The 27,940-nt window shown below is 44.6% G+C and overlaps 1 protein-coding gene across 4 annotated transcripts in view; it reads left to right on the forward strand.

Annotated features, from left to right (window-relative positions):
- Window positions 1-18,107: 18,107 nt before the first annotated feature.
- RHOBTB1 (Rho related BTB domain containing 1) overlaps window positions 18,108-27,940 on the forward strand; it is a 34,613-nt gene continuing 24,780 nt past the window's right edge. The window contains exons 1-3 of one of the 4 annotated variants that reach the window (XM_039366250.1): window positions 18,108-18,571; window positions 19,152-19,292; window positions 19,445-19,552. The gene's annotated coding sequence lies outside the window, so the exon portion shown is untranslated. The remainder of the gene's footprint in view (window positions 18,572-19,151; window positions 19,293-19,444; window positions 19,553-27,940) is intronic. The other 3 variants (XM_039366267.1, XM_039366258.1, XM_039366241.1) reach the window with 3 other exon arrangements.

Below are 27,940 nucleotides of genomic sequence, written 5' to 3' on the forward strand. Positions count from 1 at the left end.
CAACTCTTTGCACCATGACTTTAATTTTATTACATTTTACAAGCTCACTAAATGAAAGAACACAAAAACCCCCAACCAACTGGAGAGTGATCCCATAACACACTGACCAATGTCCTCCTCTCAGCTTCAATACAAGACATCAATCACTGAATCCTACTGTGATCTGATAGGCTCATTGCCAAAACAAGATGACATCCGATTGGCTCTCTAAACACTCATGCTCACTGGCTACAATCGGATGAAGGAAAGCTACCTGAGATCAACCTAAGCAAGTTGTGCTTCCTTTTTCTGGTTATTTGGCTATAACCTTTCATAGAATACAGTACAGATAATTGAACAAACTATGTTGCATTACGTTCTGGATTAAAGTATCTTTCCATTGATATACAATTTTATGGTACTACTCCTCCCAAAAAAGTGATGTTGTCAGCCATCAAACCTCAAAAATTCACTTTTCCCAAAAGGGCTCCACAATTTTGGCCACTACTGTATGTGGTTCTGGGTGCATTCTGGATGTATAATGAGGCCACCAGGAGCAAAGGTGGACCCTACATGATCTGAACAGACAGCCCCAAATGCTCTCCGGGATTATCAGCAACTCACAACAGAATCCTTGCAGAAAAAAGCTCCTGAGAAAATGGGAATTCCCCCAAACACCTGATAACCTCCACTGTAGGCAGAGCGTTGAGTTCACTCCGAGGTGCTACAGAGTAGCCTTTAAAAAGAAGGGTGACTGGACACTGAGACGAAATGTCCCTCCAGCCCTCCAAGGAATGAGATGTATAGATAGCAGGAACTGATATAGAACCAGGAATCAGATCACGGTGGAGAATTTCTGTCTTTCTGCCCTGGAGGGAATAAATCATCTTTCATGGCAGCTAGCAAAGTTGGTGGCTTATTAGGAGAAAAGGGCTCCCAAATGCATCTCTTGCAGCCTGTTGCTAGTTTACAGGGCAAAGCAGCAAAGCAATCTGCTTGGGTGCTGCCAGAGACAATTAATTGTATGTTCCCATGATCTCTACCGTTGCCAGGGATTTTCTCCCCAATCAGATAAGTCTTCAGGACTGGCTTTGAAAGTGGAAATGTAGAGTGAAAATCATCATGTGATGCTCATGGATTTGGTTTTGGGTGGGGCGGGAGGAGGAACCAGCTAGTCATGAGCTGACCTGCCCAGCAGCCCCTGAAAAAGGGGGCCAAGCCAACTCTGGGGCTGAGCAGTTCCTCAAAGGACTGGGAACTGCGTAGAGCCACAATCCAATCGGGTGTCCCGAGGTTGTTACCCCCGCACAGCATGGTGGGCATGGGGATTTTCACAACAAAGTCAGGAGATCTGAAAATGTGTTACAATCAAACCATTCCTCATGATCCTGCAACAGCTGCTGCCAAGGATTGGCTGTGCGGTTCTCCATAGAATCTTAGAGCAGATAGGAGCCATTAAAATCATTTGGTCCCTCCGTCTCTCAGGACAGTCCAGTGTTGAAGGAAAAGTCTTCATCATGGTTCAGTCCAAGCCGGGAATAAACAACATGGCGACTGCTTTAGAAAGAAGGTTGTAGTTTATTGAAGAGGAGAGTCAGACAGAAAGATGGCTCTGAAAGAAAAGAGAGAGAGCACATGTAGGGAGTGGGTTTTTATACCCTCTGGGGCTTTTGAAGTTGTTTCCTGTTCCTGTTTGAGGCTTTGTATTTCCTGTGTCATGTATTCTGACCTGAGTCTGGGTGTGCCCTTTGGCATCTGTGGGTTATTCCTATTATGTCCTTCCTTAGAGTTTGGGTGGGGTATGTAGATTTTAGGTGTCTTTGTCTTCTTAATCTTCTAGCTTCAACCTTCCTGAATGGTTTACATCTGCATTTCTACAGAGCTGGTTTCTGCTTGGAGGAGGGAGACTTGGGTCTATTAAGAAAAAAAAAATGGGCATGCTTTTCTGCATCTTTAAGATCCTTTGAGGAAATATGTTTTTCTGCCTTTTTAATATTTCCTTCTCTGGGGGGCTGACTTCCCACACCAGGTAATGGCTGACTGTCCTCTGTTTAAACATGTTCAGTGATGGGGAGCCCCTCCCCCATTCTCTGCTGACCAGCTTTTGCCTTTTGGAAAATGTTCCTCACTTCATCCCATTTATCCATCAGATAAATCACCTTCAGCGTGGAATGAGGAACTATGGCTGGTCCTAGAGAAGGCAACATCCCGCATCCTAATGATTGTAGTTCTTAACTTTGGTGAGATTGCAGCTATCAGCCTTCCTGCATGAAAGACATTTTAGAGGACCATACCTTAGTAAATTATTCAGACCGGGAAAGGCATTGCAAAGCATCTCTCCGAATGAGGAAAGAGGCAACAGAGCAGAACATTCAGTTCGCTGTCAATCGTTGCATTTTGATGAACACTGCTGTGGAAGAAGCCTAATTTCACTATCCATGGGGAGAAACTTGTAATGAGTGACCAAGAAAGAGACTGTAAATTGTGACAAAACTTCTGGTTAATGCATCGCAGCTGAAAAATGAAAATTCTACCTGGGAGTCATTAGCAAGGGAATCAGAATTAAAACTGCATTACCATCAAGTATAGTATAGGGGGTACCTTGCTCAACAGTAGCAACTGTGAGAGGGATCTCAGAGTCCTAGTGGACAATCACTTAAATAGGAGCCAGCCGTGTGCTGCAGCTGCCAAAAAAGCCAACACAGTGCTAGGCTGCATTAATGGAGGGATAGAATCAAGATCACGTGAAGTGTGATACCACTTTATAATGCCTTGGTAAGGCTACACTTGGAATACTGCATCCAGTTTTGGTCACCACTATGTAAAAAAGATGTTGAGACTCTAGAAGGAGTCCAGAGAAGAGCAACAAAGATGATCAGGGGTCTGGAGGCTAAAACATATAAGGAACGATTGCTGGAATTGGATATGTCTAGTTTAATGAAGAGAAGGACGAAGGGGGACATGATAGCAGTGTTCCAATATCTCAAGGGCTGCCCCAGAGAAGAGGGAATCAAGCTATTTTCCAAGGCGCCTGAAGGCAAGACAAGAAGCAACGGATGGAAACTAACCAAGGAGAGAAGCAACCTAGAACTAAGGAGAAACTTCCTGACAGTTAGAACAATTAACCAGTGGAACAACCTGCCTCCAGAAGCTGGTGAATGCTCCAACACTGGAAGTTTTTAAGAAGAGACTGGACAGCCATTTGTCTGAAATGGTATAGGGTTTCCTGCCTGAGCAGGGGGTTGGACTAGATGACCTCCAAGGTCCCTTCCAACTTTATTACTATTACTATTACCCTATGAATTTGTGAGAATGCAGGATTCCTGAATATCTCTCCACATTGGTGGATGGAAATAGGCGCACCCAAGAGAAGATTCAAGTTACATGTGCACTGATGGAGGGCAGGGGGAGCAAACCAACCAACCCAACAAACAACCAAATAACCAACCCTATCCTTTTTTTATTACATTTCATCAACAAACATTAAAATAAAAACAAATATAAAGGGGGGAAAATGGGAGGGGAATGACAAGACATGTTAAAAAGTGACCAAAATGACATCCAACAAATACAAAATAACAAATAATATCCAGGCAACTAAATCCTTGAACTTTACAAGGGTGAGGAGTGTTTGAAATTTTGCACTGGGTCACCCCTGATTTGCTGCCAATGTTTTGTGAACTGGTCTGTGTGTGTGTGTGTGCGCACATGCCTTTCCAATGATGCAGAAGGCTCAAGTGGGACTGTGGTGTGGGTGGCCACTACTTTAGGTGGCTTCCAAAAGGGATTAGATGATTGATGTTGGGTAGTAGTGAGACTTGTCACATGGCTAAATATGATCGTCCTGCTATGGACTGGGAGTCCATCTGTTGAGAAACATGAGCTGGTCAAATCCCACAGAGACTTTGCTTGTTCTGGTGAGGAGCTCTTCTCAATGTCCTGCTTCCTGGAGGGATAAATAAGTTTGGTGGACCTTTCCAAATTGAAGTGACATCTCACATAATTGTTTCTTTTTTTTATTATTACTAATTTTAAACGCGAATAGCTGATTCCTCTGGGTGATCTTCAAAACGAAAAGCACAATCATTTCTGATGAGAGGCCAGCAGAAAATCCTAGGGCCATGGTCTAGGCTGGGAATTAAAAAAAAAAAATTGCCTTAAGAAGGCAATTACCAACCTTAGTAAACTTGCAAAGGAAACATGGATTCATGCACATCTTGGAACCAAATTTAATTTGAGGCGTAGATTTTTGTCTTGTGTTTAAACCAGAAAGGAAGGACAACCGAGAGCATCCTGTCATACAGCATCACGGTCTGGTTTGGAGGTATCCCTGCTTCAGACAGGAAGGCGGTGCAGAAAGTGGTGAGGACGGCCGAAAAGATCATTGGCCGTTCCCTCCCTCCCATCCAGGACATAGCACAGAAGCGTTGCTTGAGCAGGGTCCGTAAGATTATCTGGGACACGACACATCCTCTTCACAACCTGTTTTCCTTGTTACCTTCTGGGAGGAGGGGGCTCCGTTGTATAATGAGCCGAGGTGGCGCAGCAGTTAGAGTGCAGTACTGCAGGCCACTTTAGCTGACTGTGTTCAGCAGGTCAGCAGTTCAAGTCTCACCGGCTCAAGGTTGACTCAGCCTTCCATCCTTCCGGGGTAGATAAAATGAGGACCCAGATTGTTGGGGGCAATGTAAATATATATATATATATATATATATATATATATACATTGCTTACTGGTGTACACCGCTTAGAGAGTGCTTGCACTTAAAGCGGTATATAAGTCTCATAAATAAAATAAAATAAATAAATCCATAGCAGAACATCCAGATTCAGCCATAGTTTCATTCCATACAGCATTAACCTTGTGAACTCTCAAGCTTCCTCCTCCCGTTATATATTCAAGATGGACAATATTTAATATTTATTTGCTACATATATGTAGGGATGTGGGTCTGTACATATGTTGTTCATAGTATGTTTAGGTGTGTGTCATGTATGTGTTTCACTTTGAGAGCGGGCAACTCAATTTCATTTTTGATGTGTGCCGTTGTGCCCACAGTAAAAAAAATAACAATAATGGTTTATCTTATCTTATCTTATCTTATCTCATCTCATCCTATCCTATCCTATCCTATCCTATCCTATCCTATCCTATCCTATCTATTGAGGAGAACCAGAAGAGAAGCCCTATTCCACCCACCTAAGTCGGGGCTAGTCTGCAGTCAGGAGGGTTCTCTTTGGATCCAGAGAGAGGTGTCCTGCCTCCAAGAGTATCTGAAGAGCCAACAAACTGGGGCATCATGTCGTCCAGTAGCTTCTCCTTAGATTTTTTTCCCATTCTCATCAAGCCATGCACCAATGGACATACTGGGAAGTATTGGGCAGCATTGCCACAGATAAAGAGAAGAGAGATTAGACATCAAAAAGTAACACAAAAACTGAAGACTCCCTTGCAAGTTTTTTGTGGACGTAAAAGTGTTGTCTCTCTTTGGATTTGCCATTGCTCTTAAGAAAAGGCCACAGGGAGACTGCTTTTAATCGCCCTGATCTTGCACATCTCAAAGCATAAGTAGATAAGAATAATTAAACATTAATGCGGGCCTGTTGTTTAAAGTCCAGAGAGCAATCTCATTAGCTTGTTGTTGGTTTTTCTTCAAAGCAGCCCAGACTGAACCAAGGTTGTCTCCTTGCCCTCTGGGATGACCCGAAGATAACCTGCAGCATCAGCTGCCTCCTTAGACTTGCCTAATTTCTCATGACCAAGGTGCACAGGGCAGCAGGCAGCTGCCGAGTTGGTCCACTTTATCTTCACAGGTTATGAAATCCTGATTAAATCGGTTTTGTTATTTAAGCAAAATTGGTGGGATTAGGATCATAACGCCCTGTGGCCAACTAAATTTGTCGTTCCTAATAACGTGGTTTTTGCATTGCAGTCTGATGCAACATGATTTGTTTAGTTTTGGCTTACTGTGATAAAGGTCCAGCAACAAAACTGAAGTTGTATAGACCCCTGGTGCTCGCTACCCTTCTGTATGCCTGTGAAATGGGGACTGTATATCTAAAGCATGTAAAACAGCTCAACCCTTTCCATGTGACTTGTCTTCACAGAATATTAGGCATCCCAGATGAAGTTCCAGATACTGGAGTTCTCTTCTAGAGCACGACTGCCCCTGCTGATGAGAGCACAGACCCACTGGGCAGGTCAAGACATCTGTATGCCTGACAAACATCTCCTTTTTGGGGAACTGTGCTGGAAAAGGCTTCCATGAAGGGCAGAAGACCTTTTATGAAATTATTTAACTTAGGCACAACCACCTGGACGATGCTGGCAAAAAATTGCTCTACCTGGTGTCACCTCCTCCACAAAGGGCTGCCAAAGTAGAGCGTACTGCAGTAGCACAACTAAGCATGAGCTGCACAAGCCTACTGTCATGGTTCCAACCCTTCAAAAGAACTTTGAGGCATTGTTTACCTTAAAGAATCTTTTATTTGAGAAACACAGTATCGGCCTACATAGTTGAAACCAGAAACTAAATTCCCATCCCCTGAATACAAAGTGCAATTCCCTCCTCCAAAAAACAGTCATAAATCACATTCCCCAATTAGCTTGAAGCAAGGGCTTTCTCCCCAGCTATCCAGCCCACCAAAACACTATCAGCTCTGGGCCCAATGTCCTTGAGTTCCACTGGCAGAGTTATTATTGTTATGACTAACTGGACTCTCATCCCTATTCCCCCTCCTAGCAGCAACTAATTCTAAAAGCAATAGAGAAAATGGCTGCATTTCCATCTGTTGTCAAAGCAAGAACATCCGATGTTAGCAGCGTTGACACCTAGAGGCATCAGTGCAACGATTGCTATGTCTACACCTGTTTGCCCAAGCAGTACCTGGACATTCTGTGTCTGATTGGCCTGACCAATCAATTTCAGACACTAAGTTTTCTTGTGACTTATGATGTTGAGGCCTGCATCACTGATGTTGAACAAAGAACAACAACAATTATATTGTTGGAACTCTTGCTCAAATCAATGGACAGTTGATGCTCCAATTATGAAAGTTTATGAAAGCTCTGAATTTTTTTTATTAATCTAATTTTTATTAATTAATCTAATTATTAATTTTATTAATCTACACCGTTTGTGGGGCTACAGCTAAATAAAATTTTAAGAGCCAGAAAGATTATGGGCAGCAACTGATGGGACCGTTCCGTTAGGAAACAGTTAAGACAGGATCGCAATCAATTTTTAAGCCCCATTTTTATCCTTGTGTATCCTCCAAATTTATTATCAGAACCTTGTGATCTCATGACAGTCTTGCTCCTCTGAACTTTTACTGTCCTGAAGCAATTCCCTTCCTGATGAAACTATGGTCCCTCCTGCATGCTGCCTTCTCTGGGGGTTTACCTTGAGCTTATCTCTCAGATGGTTTTACTGCAGGCAAGATGACCTTCCTCGTGAGCACTGTGTGAGGTCACAGGTCCAAGAGGCCTGTGGAAGATGGATTATCTTATCTGGGTTGCTCAGATCAAGCAGCCCCTCCAGGTGGCAAAGAGAGGCAGAAAACTCTTAAGATTTTGGGATTTTGGGGGTGACATTCACGAACGTTTGCAGCCCATCTGGCATACAATATGTTCAGTAATTCATGAATTTATTGGAGATTGTTGTTGTTGTTGTTAATTGCGAAATCGTGTCCGACCCGTCGCGACCCCATGGACAATGTTCCTCCAGGTCTTCCTGTCCTCTGCCATCTTCTGGAGTCCATTTAAATTCACACCTTATTGGAGATGAATTATGACAATTATGGTTTCATCCAGCAGGTGCCACCAACTCCTGAGAGATGGGGAAGGGGAATCAATTAGGAGTGTTTCAGATTTTAAAAACTGCTGAAAAAAACGGCAGACCTGAATATAACACACTCTGAACTAAGCCCCATTAAGTTCTATGAGGTTTATCTTCTCGTCTGTGTAGTCCCACCTCATTTTCCTTCTTAAATCCCACTTTCCTGTAAGTTCCTCACTTCTTCTGTCTTCCTCCTTCAAGAGAAAGACAGGACTCAGAAGTGCTAACAAAAAAGCTTAAAATAAACCTAGTCTCTCTTGGGTTTTTGATGTGACACTCTCTTCTGCTGAATTAGTTTGATTGTATCCAGAATCTCTGGAATGAATGAAAAAGATTGCTAGGAGAAAACAAACCATGAGGTCTACTATGTTTTCTATACCATTTCTACGACATTTTGTTCTTAAGATATGTAGTGCCTGGAATAGGACTCAGCTACGTTAACATGCATGGATAGGAGCAGGCAGTGGTGGGATTCAAACAACTGAACATCCGGTTCTCTGCGTGGATGCAGGCCTGGGCCTCTGAGGCCTAGAATGGACTTCCGGAAGTGACATCCATGCACTTCCAGTGGGCCATTCTAGGCCTGGGAGGCCTCTGAGGCCTAGAACGGACTTCCAGAAGCTGCATGGGTCCAGCCAGTTCTCCAAACTCAACAAAATTAAGCTACCAGTTCTACCAAACTGGTGCAAACTGGCTGAATCCCACCACTGGGAGCAGGGTTTTTGAAAGTGAATTCTCTTTCGAAGCTGATCAAATTGCATTTCCTCTTGAAGTTAGTGGCCGTCATTTCTGAGTGTGCCATTATAGGATTCTGCTGCAGATCAGCTGAGGAGTCTAAAGACAATGCAGTGCAATCTTATACCTGTCTATTCAGTCCTATTGAGTTCAGAAGAGCTTACAGTATATCCAGCTGGACAAGGAGACTGCAGTCTAATTGCTTTAAAATTTGGGACAGGGAATTAAATATTAATAAGCACATTGAAAGAAGCAACAGTGCGAGTAAGTGGATAATGGAAAAAGTAAATTGAATTAGGGACCGTTCTTCCTAGGTTGAATAGCAGGTAAACATTTACAGAAAATTCTGCCCTAACATATTGGGTGAGTTTATAAGCTAAATGTCTGATCCTAAGAATATTTGTCTCAAAGTTTTTCAAGAAAAAAAACATGCCATTGTAAAGATATAGTGATAGAAGCAGGGCTTTTTTTGTCATAGAACGCCCAGAATGGAGTTCCGGCACCTTTTTTAGATGGAACCTTGTAGGGTAGGCAAGGCGGGTTGTATGATATGTGTGAGTTCTGGCACCTTTTGTTTTTACAAAAAAAGCACTGGATAGAAGAATATCAAACTTAGACCAAATCACCAACACAAGGATACAAAATATTATTTTGTATGATATATACAAATAATATGCATAAGAAATAATGCATATTATACTTAAACAGGGTATGTGCTGGAAAAGGCCAAGAAAGCAAGAATATGAAGGAGAGGTTCTGGGAATGCCAGGAAAGGAAGCCAATGATGGGTAAAGATAAGCCTCTTCATGGGGGAACTTTCCAGAATTCTTAAGATCTCAAAAAATGAAGATGGCTGCAAAGAGGGAGTTTAATTTGGACCATGAACAAAGAGAAGCAGGCACATGCTTAAGGAAAGGCTATTTGTGGGGTGCAAAGAGGCATCAAAATGGGTCCTGTACATCAACATTGATAATATTAGAACACATCTGGCTTCAATCTCTTCCAACTGGTATTTATTCACAAATTTTTCAGCTTTAGAGAAAATATGTGTCTTCAATTCAATGGCATTGCCACAGGATTTGCCTGGCGCCACCATCTGCCAATGTTTTCATAGCTGATAGAGAAGGATGCTGTCTTGGATCCATTTCTCAATGGATAAGAAGAATCTCAGAAGCCTTTGCCCCTTATTCTATCTGAAATGAAATATGTTTTCTGGACACAACCACAGCCCAGATCTATGCAACCCCATTTGCTGATCAGGAATCAGATCCGTCGGTTCAACTGTCCCATCAGGGAGGTGCTTCCAGTCTCTGCCTGGACTAGAGCAATCTGCAGAATTGAAGCCCTGTCCAGAACCCACCAGACCGATCAGGAGCTTGCTAATTCTATATGTTCAACATTTCCAAGGCAGAGAACCTTTTTCTCTTGCATAACTTGCTGGGAATGAAACCAGTTCAAACAAAGCCTGCTGCCATGGTGGCTAGAAGTGGTTAAAATAACTCCCAATTGGTGATTTTGCTTCTTCTCCCCTTTCCCCAGCCATGCCAGCTGTGTTCCCCTTTTGCAGGTAAGACTTTCGGAGACAGACGAGAAGACAGCAAGACATTTGCAATCTTCCCTGTAACTTGGGAATGAAGGGGAACCTCCTCAGAACTCTTGATCAATTGTACCCTGTTAAATGGGAGGAGCAAAAGCAGACAGACAGCATGTTGTGGCTCTGCTATTGAACCTGGGGAAAAGGGAAGGAAAGAAGGAAAAGGAAGGGAAGGGGAAAGGAAGGGACGGGAAGGAAAGGACAGGACAGGGAAGGGAAGGGAAGGAAAGGAAAGGAAAGGAAGGGGAGGGGAGGGAGGGAGGAATGAAAGAAAGAAAGAAAGAAAGAAAGAAAGAAAGAAAGAAAGAAAGAAAGAAAGAAGAAAGAAAGGAAGGAAGGAAGGAAGGAAGGAAGGAAGGAAGGAAGGAAGGAAGGGAGGGATGAAGACTTTTTTTTCAACTGCTTTAAAAAGAAGGTTGCAGTTTATTGAAGGCTTGGACTGAACCTTAATGAAGACTTTTCCTTCAACAGAAGGAAGGAAGGAAGGAAGGAAGGAAGGAAGGAAGGAAGGAAGGAAGGAAGACAAGCCCCAACCTTTTGTGGGACTGCGCCTTTTCGCAGGTGTCCCAGGCAGAGAGCAGGTGGGGTGTCCCTGTCCTTGGAGCAGCAGCAGCCACTGAGAATGGAGCCCCTTTTGCAGAGTGAGTGTCTGGTGCAGAGAGATAAACTCCTGAGGCAGATTTGCCTTCCCCTCAATCTGGGAGCAGCCTGAGGACAACATTTGCCCCTCCTGCCCTCAAGAAAGAGTGGGAAGCCTGCCTTGAAGTGGAAAATCTCAGCCCAACTAATGATCAATAAAAGGGACAACATCAAATAGCTGGGACTAACATCAGTTCACCAAGATCATGGCATCCGGCCCTCTCAATTCCTGGCAAATAGATGGGGAAGAAATGGCGGTAGTGACAGATTTTATCTTCCTGGGCTCCAAGATCACCGCAGATGGGGACTGCAGCCAAGAAATTAAAAGATGCTTGCTCCTGGGGAGGAAAGCTATGGCAAATCTAGACAGCATACTAAAAAGCAGAGACATCACCCTGCCAACAAAAGTGCGTATAGTCCAGGCCATGGTTTTCCCAGTTGCAATGTATGGCTGTGAAAGTTGGACCCTAAGAAAGGCTGAGCGCCAAAGAATTGAGGCCTTTGAACTCTGGTGCTGGAGAAGACTCCTGCGAGTCCCCTGGACTGCAAGGCGATCAAACCAGTCAGTCCTAGAGGAGATCAACCCTGACTGCTCTTTAGGCCAGATTCTGAAGTTGAAACTCAAGTGCTTTGGCCACCTAATGAGAAGGAAGGACTCACTGGAGAAGAGCCTAATGTTGGGAAAGATTGAGGGCAAGAGAAGAAGAGGACGACAGAGAGCGAGGTGGCTGGATGGAGTCACTGAAGCAGTAGGCATGAGCTTCAATGGACTCCAGAAGATGGTAGAGGACAGGAAGGCCTGGAGGAACGTTGTCCGTGGCGTCGCAATGGGTCGGACACGACTTCGCAACTAACAACAACAACAAACATCAGTTCCCTCGTTAGCTTATCATCAAGGAGTTTAGTTTATGTTCCCTCCAAACAGCTGCTCTTTTCTCATTTCCTGGGCCTTGTACTTCCTCTCCCCCCCCTTCTGCCCTCCCCCCCCCCAATCAGTTCACTCTGTTCCTCTCTGGGGTTTGGCTCTTCCTTTAAAAAAAAGAGAATCTGCCCTCCTTCTGTGCCCAAATGAGAAGTCTTGCCCTTTTCCTGGTACTACAGCTGCCATTCCATGCACCTCCCCCAGCACCCTCCTCTATCCGTGGAGCCACACACATGTTGGGAGTTCCTAACTGGCCGGGAGGCTTCCCAGTGACCGGAGGGGCTGTAAACAAAGTCAGGAGAGCAAATCATTTAGTTAATGATTGACGACTGGAAAGAACGAGTCAGGCAGGAGCAGAGATCGGGCGGGGCTTCAACTTCCTGCAAACCAGGCTGTTTTCCAGCATGTGACCCCATCCCTTGGAGACAAACAGAAAATAAAATAAAGGTTAAGATAAAGAATAGGTAGAGTTTCGGGGGCACATCCATCAACTCCGCTGATTGCTTATCTGAATAAATGCTTCTAACTGAATGTGTGTACATACAAATCCACGTGACAGCGCCGTCACTGGACCCTTTGGACTTTTGAAAAACAAAGAGGGAAGCTTTCCTTTCCTCAGCAGGTGGCTTGTAGACTGAGATTCCCATATGGAGTCCATATGGATCTGATCTGCAAGGAGAAAGTTCTGTCATGACTTCTTGGCTGTCTTGAAAGAGCGTTCTCTCTCACGTGGCTTTGATATCTGGAGAGTTTCAGAAGAAGAACACCGATCCCCATTGCAATGTTATGAAAACGGTGTCAACCACTTTTTAAAGAAATTGCATGGCTGTATAAATGTTAAATCTAGACAGATACTAAAAAGCAGAGACATCGCCCTGCCAACGAAAGTGTGTATAGTCAAGGCCATGGTTTTCCCAGTTGCAATGTATGGCTGTGAAAGTTGGACCATAAGAAAGGCTGAGCGCCAAAGAATTGAGGCCTTTGAACTCTGGTGCTGGAGAAGACTCCTGCGAGTCCCCTGGAGTGCAAGGTGATCAAACCGGTCAGTCCTAGAAGAGATCAACCCTGACTGCTCTTTAGAAGGCCAGATCCTGAAGTTGAAACTCAAAAACTCTGTCCACCTAATGAGAAGGAAGGACTCACTGGAGAAGAGCCTAATGCTGGGAAAGACTGAGGGCAAGAGAAGAAGGGGACGACAGAGAATGAGGTGGCCGGATGGAGTCACTGAAGCAGTAGGCGTGAGCTTCAATGGACTCCAGAAGATGGCAGAGGACAGGAAGGCCTGAGGAACGTTGCCCATGGGGTTGCAATGGGTCGGACACGACTTCGCAACTAACAACAACAACATAAATGTTATCTTGATTTCAGCTTTGTTTATCTTTATTTATTTGCACTGTTCATTAGTTTTACATCCTGTGTGCCCAGTCTGTGTGCCCAACCCTGGACATTCCAATAAACTTTGAGATAAAAACGGAACTGGGGGAATTACAAATTGGAGGTATGAATGGGTGTAGGGATGAATGGACAGATAAATGGATCATGGTGGAAACCGGGTGCTGTAATCAATGGAAAGCACCTTCCTACCTAACTGCTGATGTGGAGGGGATGAGGTTGAAGTAAAATGCTCTGTCTCTTCATTGGTTATCAGAAGATGGGATGGACGTCTTGGGGGGGGGGCAGAAGAGCAAAGCAAATATCTGGAGAGATAAAACCAGGGCACCAACGGTACATGTCAACACAAAAGTTGTTTTTTTTTTCTCCTAAGTTCAAGAATGTGTAAGGGGAAAAACTCCAATTCATCAGAATGTTTCCAAGGTCGCTTGATGGAAAACAAGTTTCGTACTGATATATTTTGCAAGCCAAAATGCACTTCCGAACACCGCAGACCTAAGTAAAGCTACTGCAGTTTCATAAGGACATCAGGCTTATACCTCTGTTTGTTTCTTTTTGACTGTGGAGACAGTTTTGGGTGATAACTAAGCGCTCCAGGCATTAAAATACTGCATCCCAAACTCTGGGAAATCAGCAAAGGGATGTAGTTGCGTACAACTTAAAGGATCTTTGGGTGGGCCTCCGGAAGAAACAGCTGATCGTCTTTTACTGCTGTGTATCTTTGTTATGTCTGTTTGCAGAGTAAACTGTTTTGAACCAGGCTATCCTGCAAAGATTAACAGGGCTTAGATTAAGATGTCCTGGATTTTACCATTTAAGCCAGCCCATTTTAGTCCTTTGAAGATGACAAAATAACAAGCGTCTTTTTCCTCTTCTCTACTGTAGACTTCATTAACCATCTGTTGTCAACTGGGATCTTGGACTGAGCTTTAGGAATTTGGAAGCCAGTGCCCTGCCCTAAAATCATTGAATAATTTTAGATACTGTCTGAGTTCATATGGAGAGCCATGTACTCTCCAGATATTCTGTGCTAGAGAAAGCTTAATTCAATAATGTACAGTATATAATGTTGGACAAATTGTAGAATGCACGATTGCTATTAGATTTTCAGACCTTTAGTTGTTACCGTTGCTGTAATCTGCCTTCCTTTGTAATCATCTACCAAAAATGTGGGGAACCAGGAAGAGCCTCCCCACCAAATACCTAAAGTCCTATTTACAAGGGCTCTTGTTTTTCTAACATCTGTGGTTCATTTAAATCAGGGGTAGGCAACCTTGGCTCTTTTATGACTGGTGGACTTCAACTCCCAAAATTCCTGAGCCAGCATGGATCAGCTTGGAAACCTCTCCCTTTTCCCTCAGCATGGCTGGCTGAGGAATTCTGGGAGTTGAGGTCCATAAAAAGAGCCAAGGTTGCCTACCCATTTAAACCAATGAAAATTGGCACTTTCACATAGGTAGCATGAATTATTGTGCTTAGACCCTCCCAGTTTTCTGCAGTAAAACACTTGAGACTGCTGCACATTAAAGCTTCGTCTGTGACTTAAGCAAAGCAATGAATAAGGAAGATCTCCAGAATGCTGCTGGTTCTCCTTCCTAATCTAAGACCACCGCATATACCTGTGCTGCTCTTTGAAATATCTTGATCCCTCACTCACACACACACCCAAACACACACTCCTAGCTATGAAAATATGAGATGTGGTCTAATTATCTGGAGACACTAGCTTGTTGTACTACAACTATCACAAGAATTTTGAAGAAGATTCCTTTTAGCTATGTTGTAAGAAAAGTCTTCATCATGGTTCAGTCCAAGCCAGGAATAAACAACATGGTGACTGCTTTAGAAAGAAGGTTGTAGTTTACTGAAGAGGAGAGCCAGACAGGAAGATGGCTCTGGAAGAAAAGAGAGAGAGCACATGTAGGGAGTGGGTTTTTATACCCTCTGGAGCCTTTTGTTTGGAGTTGTTTCCTGTTCCTGTTTGAGGCTTTGTATTTCCTGTGTCATGTATTCTGACCTGAGTCTGGGTGTGTCCTTTGGCATCTGTGAGTTAATCCTATTATATCCTGTCTTAGAGTTTGGGTGGGTATGTAGGTTTGTTTTAAGCTTCTAGCTGGGGGCTTCCAGCTGGGGGCTTCCAACCTTCCTGGATTGTTTACATCTGCATTTCTACAGAGCTAGTTTCTACTTGGGGGAGCGAGACTTGGGGCTATTAAGAAAACTGGGCATGCTTTTCTGCCTCTTTAAGATCCTTCTCTGGAGGGCTGACTTCCCACAGCTACATCCTGACTTCTGTGGCAGATTTCTCCAGGTGGGATGCCTGTGGAACAGATGCCATTTTCCAAGCCACACACCCCCTCCACTCCAAATAAATTCACAAAAGGTGAAAGTAGTTGCTGGTGTTTGGAAAGATCCTAGCTGGTTGCAGGATTAGAACAGGGTTGACCTAACATGCAAAAAACATCAGTTTCATCTGATAAGATGCAGTTTTGTGGCTCACTGTTGTTTGAAGCAAATTGTCACCAGGATATTGTATCCCAGCTCCAAAATCTTTTTTACTAAATGTGCTTGTGATCGATATTACCATGTGCACAACAGTTACTTCATTTTGAGATACATCTCCAAGGTCCAGGAGTATACCTGGGCCATCACTTAAGTTTTCAGCTTCATTTCAAAGAGAAACATTAGTTTTAAATATCCCTCTGTGAGGAAGATGGGCAAGTTCTGACAGAACAAAACCAGAGCCAGATAGTTCTCAGAAATATAAAATATGCCTTATTTTCAAGTTGCTGAATAACTTGCATGTAAATTGCATGCTTATCTTTTGGGAGGCGTGTGCGATTACGGTAAAATAGTAGGATTGGTGAGCGAAAACAGCCACTGTCTAGACAGACATTGTTTTAAATGTGGCCCCGAGGCTTTTTTTACATACCAATATTCTCTGTGAATGTGCAGCAACAGGTCCTATATTCCAGTGGTTCTTAACCTTTTTGAACGAATCGCCCCCTTGAGCCAATGAGGAAGTTGTCATCGCCCCCCTTCCCCAACATAACCTCTCAATCACAACATAGGAAAGAATTCTTCAATTTATGCAAACCCTTGTTTTTGTTTTCTTTAAAATTGTCATCAGGACATATCGATGCAAATAGTTTTTTTCCAGTCTTTTCCCCCTATCTCCCATATTCTGGCCAATGGCGCGCCACTGTATGGGTAGAGGCTACTGCGCAATGCGCATGAAGATAAGCGATGCGTCTTCACATATGTACGGCGTTCTGTACTGAAGCTAGCTGGAGGAACATTTGAAAACGCAATTCAATCCACTAAGAGCGAGCGATCTGATGTTTTTGTACGACAGATATACAGCGATTCACTATACGAAAAAGTCTCAAAAGTGTCCCCAAAACCTCTCGCTCCATCGCCCCCATATCACCCCCTTTTAGTTCCATCGCCCCCCTGAAAAATGAAATCGCCCCCTGGGGGGCAATATCGCCCAGGTTAAGAACCACTGCTATATTCTCCCTCAAGCACAAACACCTGTGCAAAGGGAACACATTTCTGGAATAATTATAGTTGCATATAAAAGTGCAAATCATTTTGGAAAAGGTGGGCAGTTCGTCTCAGATTAGAACGAAAACTGAAATATTTTAAGAAAGGAAACGCTGTTAGCTACAACGGAATCAAAGTGAGGTGGCCAGGGAAAAGTTTATAGAAATATATCTTAATAGGAATGCTGGATGCTGTTTTAGGTAATAGATAATATTAAGCTTGGCTGTGTAATGTAACCTAAAATCATAAAGATGTGTTCATGTTATGTAGAAACCATTTTACAAGAAGTGCCAACTGAAAGTCACAAATGGTGTAAGATATTACACGTGTAGGGGAGTGTGGTTTTCTGCACATTGTATAAACTTCCCTTTTTCCTATGTGTGTTGTCTCAAGATATGAACTTCTCTCTTTTAGTGGGTTAAAGGTAGATAAGAAGTCATCTACTAGGTTAAGCGTGGGCGGCAAGCTGTATAAAAATGACACCCTGGGAGTAACTCAGGGTTCAGAATCTGTCATGTGAATGCTCTGAACCATTGTGCACAAATAAAGCCTGTTTTCTCCAACCCTTCGTGGTCTTGTCTTCTGATGTAAGTATTGTGATTTTTCCACAACAAAAGGAGTTCGTAAAATTAATAAGGAAGGCACCAAAGTTATTTCTTTAGTCAGTGCTTCTGGCCAGGTTTAAAAGTTGTGAGTCCCTCAATCTGGTGCTTTGGTTTGGAAGTCACTTCTTGGAAAACATCATCCTTCTCCAGGCAGTGTTGAGCTGTCCCGAAGGGGTGTGGAAGAAGAGAAGAGAAAGGAAAGCACCTATAACACCCCCTCCCTGGTTTTTGGCATACAGTATGATAATTTACAGACATATGATATTGTTGCTTCTTCAAATATTTGCATGAACTGCTTTGAGACTCATGTTAGCAGGAAAATACAATAAAGTTCTAATAAACCCTCTCACGTCAACAGCTTTTAGACTGAGGGAATAGGGGGTCAATGCCCCCTTTTTTCCTCAGCATCTTGTAAAGAGTTGCAGAAAAATCTGTCTGTCTGTCTGTCATCGCGTTTAAAAACTGTCCATCTCCCTGACAGAAGGAGTCCGGGTGGTATACAATAAAATGTGAATAGGAATGGGATTCAGTTTTACTCGCTGGATTTCTGCCCTGTGGGCATGTGCTAAGTCCGGGAGACATGTCTAGATGAAACTAGGTGACCCCTTCGGACGGATTGCTAGAGCTGGGATAACATCTGCCTTGGCACCTGCACGCTTCCTGCTCTTGAAGGAAACACGCCGACTGGTCCTTTTGGGTTAAGGACCATTCATTCATTCGTTCATTCATTCATTCGTTCGTTCATTCATTCATTCAGTCCCGGGGGGGGGGGAAACAAGCTCCCCGTGAATTTCGCGTAATCGGTCTCAGCCACGATGTCACACACGGAGGGGGTCACGCAGGAGCCCGGAGAAGTCCCTCCCGGCTCGGCGTTGCCCAACCTGGCGCTCGCCTTCCAGATGTGCGCCCGGCCCTTCAGCCACAGCCTCCGGGGAGGAGCGGCCTCCACTCCACCGAAGATGTGCCGAGCGAGCGCCACGCCCGGGCCTCGCTGGCTGGCCGGACGGTCGGACGGCCTCTTTTGCCTCAATGAACCGCCAGGCCGGGGTATAAATAGCGCGGGGAGGAGGCGGAGGCGGCGGCGGCGACGTCACCTCCAGAGGAGCTGAGCTGCCCGCGGGAAGGAGGAGGAGGAGGAGGAGGAGAGGCTGCCGGCCGGCCGGTTGGTGAGCGAGCCAGCGAGCGAGCGAGCGGGCGCCTCGGCGGCGGCTGCAGCTACAAGAAGGAGCGGCCGGACTCCGCGCCATGCAGCCTGGCCGGCGGCAGAGCTGACGGCTGCCTCCGCGCCCCGCCGCCCGGTTGCGAGGCTCGCTCGGGGCCGGTAAGTGCTCGGGAATGGCCCAGCCACGTGCTGCCGTCCGCAGCCTCCCCCGATCGGCGGGGCAGAAAGTTGGGGCGCGGGGCGGGCGGTCGCTCGGCAGCTCGTCCCCGGGACCTTCGGCGAGCGAGCCCGGGGGGGTGCGGTCACCCCCGGCCTCCCCGCGCCATGGCCAGGGCGCGGCGGTGCCGGGAAGCGCGGCGAGTAGAGAAGATCTCCGCGGCGCTGCCGTGGGTGCTGAAATCCCTCGCCGCCCTGCCCGACCGCCGCAGCCGCTTCTGGGCGCTGCTTTGCAAAGGGACGGAGCTGTCCGGGGCGTCGGGTGCTCGCTTTCTTTCCCGAGAGATGCTCTGGGCTCCCCAAGTGGGGAGCTGCGCGCTTTCCCCGCCCGGGGAGCCTTTCCCGAAGCAAGAAAAACTTTCAGGCGCAAGAGCGGTCCGGCGAGGCCGGCAGAGCCCTTTGCAAGCCAGGGCGCATCTGGTCCCAGTTCCGCTGCGTCCTGTCCGGCGGCGGCGGTGGTGCTGCCAGGACGGCGTCCGTGACTGACAGGCGCTTCCCCCCTCGGTCTGTTTTCTGTTCCTAGATGTTCTGTTGAACGGCAGCCAGACATGTAGCGCTGGAGGCTGGGGGCCTCGACCGAGGTGGGCGGGCAGGCAGGCTAGGGCCGCTCGGCAAAAGACGAAAGCAAGGAGACGCTGCGGATCTGGCTCATTTGCTCGCCCGGGTAGGTTTGGATCCCAGCCCGCAGCCGTGATGGGGCTTTGCATAATTAATCGTTGCTCTGCCCATGGCTTGGCTAGGTTGAATCCCAAGGCGTGGTGGTTTGCTTTAGCCTAACATTCCTTTCTTTAACTTCTCTTTCTTTGTTGGTCTAAGAGCCAGAACTCGGTTCTCCGTGTGTGTGTGTGCCCCTTTGGTGAACTCCAGGCGGGAAGATGAACTTATTTTAAGTCCTATTTCCTCCTCTGCGATAACAGAATTCAGGTAACAGTCTAGCAATTTTAGTAGCTGTGAGGGAGGCTCCGAAAACTCTGAGGTCTTAGCACAGTGGTTTTCAACCTTTTTAATGCCGCGACCCCCAACTGGTCGTAAGTCAAGGACTACTCAACCGGTCGTAAGTCGAGGACTACTCAACTGGTGCAGCACCGTTTGCAGAATGGGACTTTTGGCGGGCTCAGCAGGGCAGAGACAGCCTGGACAATTCCTATTGGCTTTTGAAAGCCAATAGAATTAGACTCTATTCAAGAGAGTCTATTCTATTGGCTTTCAAAAGCCAATGGAATAAAAGGGAGTAGCACAGCTATGGAAAAGGGGGGAAAATGGCTGCGTTGTTTGGTGACCCCTGTGAAATGGTCGTTCGACCCCAAATGGGGTCCCGACCCACAGGTTGAGAACCACTCTCTCAGCAGTTATGGGGGGGAGGGGGTTCTTGAATTAGAAGACCTCGTCCCTGCTCAGCCCTTAACTCTGCCAGGCCTTTTTAACCGGAGGCTGTGGCAGCAAATAGTCACATCAACTGGGTCAAAAGCATCAAACTCTGTGCTCTAGGAAATGCCCATTCTGTCATGATGCTCAGGAAAAGCTTCAGGGCATTGCTAGCCCTTGTCCACAGGATGGATAAGCCCCACCCACTTCTGCCTAGCTAGCCAATCAGTGCCTGGAACATATTCCAATCAATAATGTAGAGGGCACGTATATTGAAAGGGTGAAGAGAGGGAGGGGTGATTGTAGTTCTTCCTGCAACACAACCGGATCGTGTAGAATTAATTTAGTGTGTTTTGTGAAGAAATCTGTCCTGGGTTAAAATTAATCCTGAGTGGGTTTTTTTTTTTTTTTTTTTTGGTATTCTCAAAGACATTTGTTCTTCTCCTAGCCTCAGTTAAAGGGTTGAAAGGCATGGTTATTGCACCTTTTCTGGTTATTGGGGGGGGGCAGTTAAAATGTAGGAGATTAATTTAGCCAGGACCAGAGTGATGCCTGGACACTCAGCCTGTGATGGTCCTTTGCCAACCTTGGCTGATCTTGGAAAACTAAACAGAGCTGGACCTGGCGAAGGCTTGGCTAAAAGTCTCAAGGAATAGCTGACAGCAGGACGAAAGAAACGGCACACCTCTTCCGGTTTTGTTGCCAAGAGAACTACAGACCCTATCTGTGGCATCCCCAGGGGTTCATCTCAGCTCTGAGGAGACCTTACAATTTAAGGCAAGTCCTCTCAGGAAGCAGAGTTGTGCTTACTTTCATTTATCTGTAACATATCCCTGGACGCTGGAGTATTTGTCTAAGCCAGTGGCCATTGACCTCCATGGCCGAGTGAGCTGTTTTAAGAATGTTTATATTGGATTCTGGAGCCCGTTCATATGGGAGAGGAACTATTTACAGCAGGGATCAAATAGGCACTGAGATAATGAGGAAGGGAGGCTATTTGTGGGGCTGACAAAGAGATCCTAAAACACAGCTTTTGTAGGACATGTCCGTCTTCAGGGCATCGTTGGGATTAATTTTTCGAACTGTGCTATTGTCCGTGGGCAGGGCGCCACCAACGGTCAGGGTGGAGAGTTGCAAGAGAGGGGAGTAAACAGGGGTGCCTTTGAGGGGGTGAAGGTGACCCTCTCACCGACCATAAGCATTGCTGTCCCTGCCTCTGTGACTACCCCAAATATCCCGGGGGAGGGGCAAAGCCAATAATTTTTCCTCTGCTTTCTGATTTTTGACCCCTTAGCCTTTCAAAATTGAGCCAGGTTTTTTTTTCAAAATAAGCAGAACACATGTTAAAAAGTAATGTGCTGTTCTCTTAACCCATAAAGGGCTCAAATATTTTTGAAACTTTATAATGCCTTGATAAGACCACCCTTGGAATACTGCATCTAGTTTTGGTCACCACAATGTGAAAAAAGACGTTGAGACCCTAGAAAGAGTACAGAGAAGAGCAACAAAGATGATTAGGAGACTGGAGGCTAAAGCCTATAAGGAACGGTTGCTGGAATTGGGTATGTCTAGTTTAATAAAAAGAAGAACTAGGGGTGACATGATAGCAGTCTTCCAATATCTCAGGGGCTGCCCCAAAGAAGAGGGAGTCAAGCTATTCTCCAAAGCGCCTGAAGGCAGGACAAGAAGCAACGGATGGAAGCTCATCAAGGAGAGAAGCAACCTAGAACTAAGGAGAATTTTCCTGACCGTTAGAACAATTAACCAGTGGAACAACCTGCCTCCAGAAGTTGTGAATGCTCCAGCACAGTTTTTAAGAAGAGACTGGACAGCCATTTGTCTGAAATAGTATAGGGTTTTGTGCCTGAGCAGGGGGTTGGACTAGATGGCCACCAAGTCCCTTCCAACTCTGTTATTCTACAGACTTCGGCTTTCATGCTTTGGAGCCCAATAATGTAGAACTGACCCTTGCAGTGATAATGCAGATGTAGATGGTCTCTTATAATGGGGCGCCAGCAAGAGCCTCCCTTGAAATGAGCCTGGTGGAATTTTGTAAATTTTACAAATGGAGCGAGATTTCCAGGCCAAGAGTACCATGTGCAGGCAAGGATATCTCTGTTTGGCAACATTTGCCGCGCTGAGCAGTTTTTCTCAAAGCCGAGTGGGGAAAAAGCTGCCACTGTGCAGGATTAACAGATACTAAAAGGAAAATATGTGAGAACTGCAAGAATATCTGTTCTTTTCCAGAAGAAAGTGAGCACAAAATTCCCATTATGAACACACTGATCTTGTTCAGGAATCCAATGTTTATTGTTTGCCATTCATTACTTAGTATTTTCACTGAAGTTGACGCCATCATTTATAAAATCAAATGCTTTCTCCCAAAACTTGGTAAGTGTAAGACACTGTAAAAAAAATGTATTTTAAAGAAACGAGGTCCAGGCAGAAGAAGAACATCGTGGCTTCAAAATCTAAGGGACTGCTTTGGACAAAACTCAGCAGCCCTTTTTGGTGCGGCTGCTGATAAAAACAGGATCGCCAACATGATCGTCAATGTCCGATAATGTCCGAAGAAGAAGAAAGAAACATTATCCTTAATCCATCACTAACCAATTTCTGGTTTTGACAAACCTTTTCTATATAAACATTAACAGAGTTCAATGAATTCTAAATGTTATTTTTTGTGTCTAAGTGGTGATTCGAGATCCATTTATGCTCTTGCTATAGAGGTTATGGGTTATATAAATATAATTGTGCGACAAAGGCTAATATTTTCAGAGGAAAATAATACATACCAAGTACTTGAAATCTGAGGCAACATAAAAGTCTAATTCTGCAGCACTGACAGCACTGCAAAGATAAATGAATGGTCTCTTTCACCCAATGGATTGAGGACCTAAGTAAACTTGCCATTTACAAGTGGATTATTTATAGACTTAATATAGGCAACAACAATGAAATATGGGATTTATTTATACAGAATACAGCAGGTTAAGGAATATATTTATATAGTAAATATTGTTGTTGTTAATTGCGAAGTCGTGTCCGACCCATCGCGACCCCATGGACAACGTTCCTCCAGGTCTTCCTGTCCTCTACCATCTCCTGGAGTCCATTTAAATTCACACCTACTGCTTCAGTGACTCCATCCAGCCATCTCATTCTCTGTCGTCCCCTTCTTCTCTTGCCCTCAATCTTCCCCAGCATTAGGCTCTTCTCCAGTGAATCCTTCCTTCTCATTAGATGGCCAAAGTATATAGTATAAAGTATAGTTGTATATAGTAAATATATACAACCCAAAACTTTGGTAGAAGCCAAAATCACAAGACTATATCTGATTTGCTCTGGCCATGTCATGCGTGCAAATTCATTGGAGAAGTCAATGATGCTAGGAAAGGTTAGTGCAGGGGTAGGCAACCTTGGCTCTTTTATGACTCGTGGACTTCAACTCCCAGAATTCCTGAGCCAGGCTCAGGAATTCTGGGAGGTGAAGTCCATGAGTCATAAAAGAGCCAAGGTTGCCTACTCCTGGGTTAGTGGAACAACAAGAAGGGGCAAGCAAAGAACATGCTGGCTTGGTACCATCAAAGCCGAATCAAAGATGAACATCCAACAACTGAAAGAAGCTGTTCTCGGCAGGGTAGCAATCATGGAATCGGTTCCTTAAAATTTGGGCAGTTCAGATAAAGCACATTCCACCCTCTAAGTTGTGCTTTACTCTGGGCTAAGACTTTGCCCCGGGACCATACCTCTGAGAAGATGACTGTGGCCATGGCCACTAAGTTTTACTCTCCCTCATAGATGGGAGCCTGTGCAGGACTCTTCCCGCTGGTGATGATAATGGAGGAGAGACTCCTTCAGATGTTCGGACTTAGAACTTTGTGCCTTTGAATTAGACCATGGTGGCTGGAAGGCAATTGGAGCAGGTCTTTTAAAAAGGTTCTTGTTACCTGATAGTTTTGCTTCACTGTGCTCTTAGCAACTTGGCAGCTGCCTTCTTCAGAGGAATTGGCTAGCCAGACTCTCATATGTAAAAGACTGGAAGGGGGCTGTCCCAGGCTGGGAAAATGGCAAAGGATGGACCAGTTGAAACCGGCCATATGGGGGACCCTCCTCTCTGTGCATCCATCAGGTGTAGCTTGAACGTGAGAAGAAATGCCCACCTCCCTTAGAAAGGAGTGATGGTCTGGGTTTTTTTTCAAATTTTTTCATTAATTTTCTATTATAATATTTGATTTGTTGTTGTTAGTTGCAAAGTCGTGTCCGACCCATCGCAACCCCATGGACAATGTTCCTCCAGGCCTTCCTGTCCTCTACCATCTTCTGGAGTCCATTGAAGCTCACGCCTACTGCTTCAGTGACTCCATCCAGCCACCTCATTCTCTGTTGTCCCATTCTTCTGTTGCCCTCAATCTTTCCCAGCATCAGGCTCTTCTCCAGTGAGTCCTTCCTTCTCATTAGGTAGCCAAAGTATTTGAGTTTCAAATTCAGGATCTGGCCTTCTAAAGAGCAGTCAGGGTTGATCTCCTCTAGGACTGACCGGTTTGATCGCCTTGCAGTCCAGGGGACTCGCAGGAGTCTTCTCCAGCCCCATAGTTCAAAGGCCTCCATTCTTTGGCGCTCAGCCTTTCTTATGGTCCAACTTTCACAGCCATACATTGCAACTGGGAAAACCATGGCCTTGACTATACGTACTTTTGTTGGAAGAGTGATGTCTCTGCTTTTTAGTATGCTGTCTAGATTTGCCATAGCTTTCCTCCCCAGAAGCAAGTGTCTTTTAATTTCTTGGCTGCAGTCCCCATCTGTGGAGATCTTGGAGCCCAGGAAGATAAAATATTTTTGATTAGCGCTTGATAAACATCGTGTCGTCTGGGTTAATTTGTTTGCTTAATAATACAAGTTACATTCTTAGTCCGTACCCCTTTTTTCCAACCATTGATAAAATAAATTCCAAGTTTGGAAATATTCTGTATCTTCTTTCTCTTTGATCCTCAAAAGTCTGGATATGACTCTCTGGGTCCCAGGGAAGACTGTGGCTTTACTAGCAACTTTTTTACTAGCAATGTCTTCTTCTCCCACTAATATTAGTCTTGGGTGAGGCAGCATCAGCATCTTGTCGTATCTATTACTTTGAGATCACTGTGGGGTTTTTCTTTATTTATGTATGCATTGCTTGTTCAGAAATACGAAGAAGCATCTGTAAGAGGCACCCGTATAATTTCCCATCATTCTCCTTCAATCTGCTTATTTTGCTTATTCTGCAATCCAACCTGCTACTTTTCTGAAGTTTTTTTTTCATTGCTTGAAAAGAGTAACATTATCAGTTCTAGCAAAGACACACAATCTTTTGGCCTGGTGAATTTTTTTAAAAAGCTCAGCCTTTGAATGTAGTTATTCTTCCCAATGTCATTTATTTATTTACTTTCTGGAATGCTTTCTGCAGGAGGGGAATCCTGAAATATTTTGTGCATCCAGACTGCCTGTTTTCACAACTGATGCTGCGATTGCACAGCGCAAATGCATAATGATTAACCCCCATTTGCCTCCCTTTGCCAGTTGCTTTTCTGTGTACAGGTAGACTTGGCTTACGACCACAATTTTGGTTGCTAAGCAAGGCAGTTGTTCAATGAATCACACCCGATTTTGCAACCTTTTTTTTTTGCCATGTTGTTAAGAGACACCCTACAGTTTTTAAGTGAACCATGTGGACATCAAGGCTGAGCTTTTAAACAATTCACCAGGCCAAAAGATTGTGTGCCTTTGCGAGAACTGATAAGGTTGCTCTTTTTGAGCAATGAAAAATTGACTTTGATTGTCAGAAGCTGGATGGGAAGGTCACAAGTGGTGATCATGTCACCCTGGGATGCCACAACCATTGTAAATATATGCTGGTTGCCAAACACCCACATTTTGATGATTTGACGGTAGGATATGGCAACCATCTTACGGGTAAGGACCAATTATTCGTCACTTTTTTGGTGACATTGTCATTTCAAGCAGTCATTAAACGAACGGTTGTAAATCAAGGACCATCTGTAGTTGGAGGCCTCTAAATGCTGCCTGGTATCCAGCAGTCTCATAAGAATGGGAGTTGTAGTCTCACAGGAACATTTCCTTTTTGCTCTTCTTGGGTGGCCGTGCTTTCTATTCCCTGGTCAGATTATGTGGCTTTGTGACAAAGAAGAAAGAAATATTCGGCTGTTGACTGAATTAACTCATCCATCGGTTCAGTCTTATTCCTCCTCTTTGTGGTGACTTTCTTTCAGAAGACCAGGCTGCTTTATCATCAGTTTTTCTGACTCTGGTGAACCCCTGCATAAACTCTGCAGGTATAAAAAGAATTCAATAAAAGGATGTAATGTCCAGGGAAAGAAAAAAAAAGAGAGAGAGGGAGAGAGATGATATTAACCATGCACATCGGAGAGTGTGTTGCCTGGTTCTGCATTTGTCTGGCTCCTTGTTAAGAGTTTTAATCAGAAAGTCAGCTCCTTTGAGGATTAAAAATAGAAAATCCAGAGATAAATATACATTCTGAGGGTGTGAATACAGATTCTGCTCGGGCATATGGCTATTAATCATGAGCTCTTTTTCCTTTTCATCACTTAAAGCTGTATCAGTTTTCTAAAGAAAGGTGAGGACTTAAATGTGTTCTACTTTCATAATACACTCCAGTTAATAATAAGAGCCATCCAAACAGAGTTTTTTGGTAAGTCAAAGCTTCATTGAATGATTGCATTTGATCGTGGTTGCACACTTCTTATTTTCAAGTCCTATTTTGTGTTTCCCATCGGCTGACATCAGCCAGAACATTTATGCAATTTTAAAGGAAATTTACTGAAATTAAGGAGACCAAACATTACAGGAGAAAGAAACGCGACTGCAAAAGTGTTATAATTTCCCAACGACTGGGAGCTCAAAAACTAGTCACCTCCTGTCAAAGGAGATGGATTTTTTTCTTCCTTTGGGAGAATCCCCACGATTCACCTTTTGGGACAGGAGCACTTCACACCCTCTCCTGGTCTCTCTGACTCTCAGCGATGCTGCCATGAACGTATGCAAGTTTCATTCGTGTGTCCCCCCCCCCTTTTTTTTCTGAGCTGTGAAAATAAGAGAAAATGGAAGCCAGGAAGGTGTGATAATACCCATCCCCTTCAATGATAGGTGTACAATATAAAATAAGCTTAGTTTTGTGGTGTACCGTGTTACCATTGTGATATGTATAGTCCCGTGTTTATGAGAGTCAACAGCTATGTCGGGATTATGCAATTTTCTTATGCCAGCTTCCAGGGAAAGCCAAATTATTGAAGGAAGGTGTGCTTGTGTACAAATCTCTAATAACAAATAGTTACGGGTGGATCCCTAGCCAGACACGTAGCTGTGTAGGGAGTTTCCCCTCTTCTCAAGTCAGATGCTTTGTGGGCTAAACCTTCTGAAGCTGTCTGGGCAAAGTCCTCCAAAATGGGTGTTTCCCACTGTGATTTCTGGAGCAGAGCTTGCCAGGACTTTTTCAAGTTAACTCCCAGAAAAATGCACGTAGAACACTCTTGCACACCTTACGGTCAAGACCAAGCAAGGCTAAGTTGGAGAAATTCACAGCTTCTCCTCCGGGTTGTGTTCTCATGCTGGTAAGATTGTGTGTATATTAGCGTGGAGCTAGACTGAAACTTAAGTCCCAGAAGTGATGTGGAATTACTCTTCCATTGAAGCAAGCAGAAGCTAAGTTCGTCAGATTTTCGTGGCCAAACTTTGAATATGAAGCAATTGTCTGCTAGGAGAATTGTCTATGAGCTTCAGAAATCACCCAAATGGTAACTGAGGGATGACCTATTGTTATATATGCAACCTGCCAAAGAAAGGAAATATTTATTATTAAGATATTTAAATTAATAGCTGGGACAGTGAAGTGTGTAATGAGTCAGAACACACAGTTATAGCTGATTGAGAGCG

Source organism: Crotalus tigris, unplaced genomic scaffold (assembly GCF_016545835.1).
Source record: "Crotalus tigris isolate CLP2741 ecotype Arizona unplaced genomic scaffold, ASM1654583v1 scf7180000017598.18339901613:2243638, whole genome shotgun sequence".
NCBI lineage: Eukaryota > Metazoa > Chordata > Lepidosauria > Squamata > Viperidae > Crotalus > Crotalus tigris.